This window comes from Crocuta crocuta, unplaced genomic scaffold (assembly GCF_008692635.1).
Source record: "Crocuta crocuta isolate KB4526 unplaced genomic scaffold, BGI_CrCroc_1.0 scaffold77, whole genome shotgun sequence".
Lineage (NCBI taxonomy): Eukaryota > Metazoa > Chordata > Mammalia > Carnivora > Hyaenidae > Crocuta > Crocuta crocuta.
The window spans coordinates 829,054-832,947 of NW_027532172.1; positions in this window are offsets into that span (position 1 = coordinate 829,054).

Below are 3,894 nucleotides of genomic sequence, written 5' to 3' on the forward strand. Positions count from 1 at the left end.
CCCATCCCCCCCCCCCAGCCCCTGGCAACCACGAATCTGCCTTCTGTCTCCACGGATTTGCCTGTTCTGGATGTCAGTGTTCTGGACGGTTCATGTCAATGGGATCACACACCATGTGGGCTTTGGGGACTGGCCTCCCTCACTCAGCACGATGTTTCAAGGCTCATTCCTGAGCCCCTCTTCACATCTTATCAAGCTGGTGGAGAGAGGCAACCGTGGTTCTGCTGAGGACAGGAAAGGGCTCCAAAGTCCCAAAGCAGCAGCAGCAGTGAAACCACCAGTAAAAGTAATGCTGGCCTTTATAGAGTGAGCACCAGGTACCATGAATGAATTGTGTCATTTTTTTTTCCCTCATAACCACCTTCAGCAAGGACCAGTATGTCCCTAGTCCTCAGACAAGGGGGCTGCATCCCAGAGACACCGGCTGCCCCGTTAGAGCCCGGATCTCACCGCGCCCCGCCCCCCTCTCCCACACCCTCCAGCCCCACGCGCACACTCGCACTCTGCCCTTCTGCTGCTGGCCTCGCACTCTCTGCTTGGAACACTGTTCCCAGCAGCCTCTGCATGGCCGGCTCTATCCTGGGGGGGGGATGAGAGGTTAGCAGCTCCCCTGAACCTGTGGGGGGGTCCTCAAAACGGCAGCCTTGGGACTTGGCCCCAACTGGAATGTAAGGAAAGAAGGAAGGAAGGAAGGAAGGAAGGAAGGAAGGAAGGAAGGAAGGAAGGAAGGAAGGAAGGAAGGAAGGGAGGAGACACAAAATAAAGCAAGGAGCTGCTTTTCAGTCCGATGCACTAATCTGTGAGGATCTCAAAAAACGTTAATGCCTCTATTGGTATTAGTGCTCTGACTACATGTTGCATCTCATACACAGTTTAGGCCATCCCCTGATTGTTTACTATACCAGGAGCGTATAACTGAGTTCCCACTTTATAATACAATACTTCCACCAAGAATCAAATCTTTAAGAAAAAACATCCTTTATTTACCATTAATAATCCACAAAGGATCTGTTTTATAACATCCATGGTTGTTTCATTTGCCATCACAAAAGCTTTGTCAGTAAAAAGTTGAGTGCTGTTAAAATTGGGGAATCTTGGGGCGCGTTGGTGGCTCGGTCGGTTAAAGCCAGGTTTAAGTTAAAGCCGGCTGGAGTTAAACTTCAGCTCAGGTCATGATCTCACGGTTCGTGGGTTCGAGCCCCACATCGGGCTCTGTGCTGACAGCTCAGAGCCTGGAGCCTGCTTCAGATTCTGTGTCTCCCTCTCTCTCTGCCCCTCCCCCACTTGTGCTCTGCCTCTCAAAAATAAATAAAGAGTGATGTCTAAGTCCTAATCCCAGTCCTGGAAGCGGTGAATACGGCCTCATTTGGAGATGGGGTTGTCAGGCTCCGGCGCTCAGATGTCACCTGGACGCCCCGTTATCAGAGGAGACACAAGGAGACGTGAGATGCCAAGACATTCATGGGGGTGAAGAGGGGTTACAGGAAAGAGCTCAGAACGAGGCCGGGCCGCACCCCAAACTCCCTCCAGCCACTAGGCCACGGCGTTTAGAAAGGAAAGCATATAAAGGTGTATCTCTCTGTGCGAGGGATGATACCATGTCATTTGACACGTCTTTTTGTCTAACGCGTCTTCAAAACTCTCGAACAACATGTCTGGAAAGTGCGTTGGCTGGGCCGCTGGTCAGGTCCCCCTTGGAACTCGGCTTTCCCTGCCTTCACCTGTTCCTCCCTGATGCCAGATCTGCGGACGGGACAGACTAGGACGTTGATCCTAACGGCCCGGTGTCCCTGGGCCTCTCGGGGAGGCTGGTGCGGATCGGATGCCGCCCCGTGAGTGTGCAAACCGCTGGCCCGTGGCCACGGCAGCCCGGGACCCAGGGCCCAGAAGCTCTTAGCTCTCCCGGGAAAAGTGTGGTGCTGACAGGAAAATATGTGTTTGGTTTGTAAGTGGAGCCAACTCTGCGGAAGTGATGGAGGACACGAGAAAGATGGAATCCCACGTGGTCACAGGGTTGGCAAGGCTCCCGCTTCAGCTCCGCCAGGCAGCGCAGGGTGGGGGTGGGGCGCGGTCCTGGGGGTCTCTGCACAGAGCTGATGGACGTGACCCGCGACCCTCTCGCTTTCTGAAATCATCAAACATCTGCTGAGTGAGCTGTTTGGGAATGGGTCCCAGGCCGGTCGTGGAGGGAAGCAGAGCCAGGGATGGGGAGGGGCGGGGGGGGCGGGGACGAGCCCCAGGGCCCTTTTCACCGGGAACACACACATGAGTCATTTTGAATCAGTCAAAAAAGAGGCGAAAAGACCAAATGCAATTAATGAACGCTCGCATACCGAGCTGTGACCGGACGGGGCAACGGTGAAATCGTGGAGGGGCCTTAAACGCCCGTCAGGAGGGGAGAAGACTAAGTAAATGAGGTCACGTCCACACCGTGAGACAGCAGGTAGCTGATAAAAAGAACAAAAGGGAAGTCAGATATGCTGACACGGAAAGATACGCGACAGATTGTTCGAGGAAAGAACAACTTGCAGAATGACCTGTAAAATCTGTACAGGTGACCTTGAACATGATGCATGTCACGTGGGCGGGTCCACTTACACAGGTTTTTCTATACAGTACAGGACTGTAAGTGTCTTCTCTCCTCCTTATGATTTTCTTACTAAGATGTTCTTTTCTCTAGCTTGCTTTATTTTAAGAATATAAAATAGAATATATATAACATGCACGGTATGTGTTAATCGACTAGGCGTGCTATTGGTAAGGCTTCTGAAGGTCGCCAGTGGGCTGTTAGCAGTTAACTCTTTGCAAAGTCAAATGTGATCTGTAGATTTCTGACTGTGGGCTGAGGTGGGGGTGGGGGTGGGGGTGTCAGCTGCTCTACCCTTCTCCCCGCTCCCCCGTTTTGTTCGAGAGCCGGCTGTATTCGCTTCCCACGGCTGCTGTAACAAATTGCCACGGACCCGGTGGCTTGAACAGCACAAATGTATTCCCTTCCAGTCTGGAGGCCGGAAGTCTGCAGTCAGGGGCATCAGGCTACAGTCACGGTGTCCACAAGGCTGGCTCCTTCCGGGGGCCCCAGGGGAGAATTCGTGTCCTTGCTGTCCCCCAGCATCTGGATGGAAGTAGAAACAGCGTGACCTGAGTTTCGGGCTCTTGAGACTGCCTCTTTTTCTCTCTCATATGGACATTTGGGGCGGGGGGCGTGCCTGGATGGCTCAGTCAGCTAAGCGCTCAACTTCAGGTCATGATCTCACGGTTCGTGGGTTCGAGCCCCACGTCAGGCTCTGTGCTAACTGCTCTGAGCCTGGAGTCTGGTTCAGATTCTGTGTCTCCCTCTCTCTCTGCCCCGCCCCTGCTCACGCTCTGTCTCTCCTTCTCTCAAAAATAAATAAAGATTAAAAACATTTTTAAAAATAAACAGAGGCACCTAGGTGGCTCAGTCGTTTGAGCGTCGGACTTCAGCTCAGGTCGTGATCTCACGGTTCGTGGGTTCGAGCCCCGCATCGGGCTCTGTGCTGACAGCTCAGAGTCTGGAGCCTGCTTTGGATTCTGTATCTGCCCCTCTCTCTTCCCCTCCCATGCTCATGTTCTGTCTCTCTCTGTCTCTCAATAATAAATACGTAAATAAATAAATAGTAAGAATAAAACAGAAAGATACAGGCATCCTTCAGAGATACTGTGGGCTCAGTTTCAACCTGCAAATGAACTTTGTGGCTTTCCAGTGGATATAAAAGTCAGGTTTACACTATACTGCAGTCTGTTAAGTATGTAATAAATAGCACTATTTCTAAAAAACCATGTACATACTAAATTTAAAATACTTTATGCTCAGGTATCTGGGTGGCTGAGTCAGTTAAATGTCCAACTCTTGATTTCGACTCGGGTCATTACCTC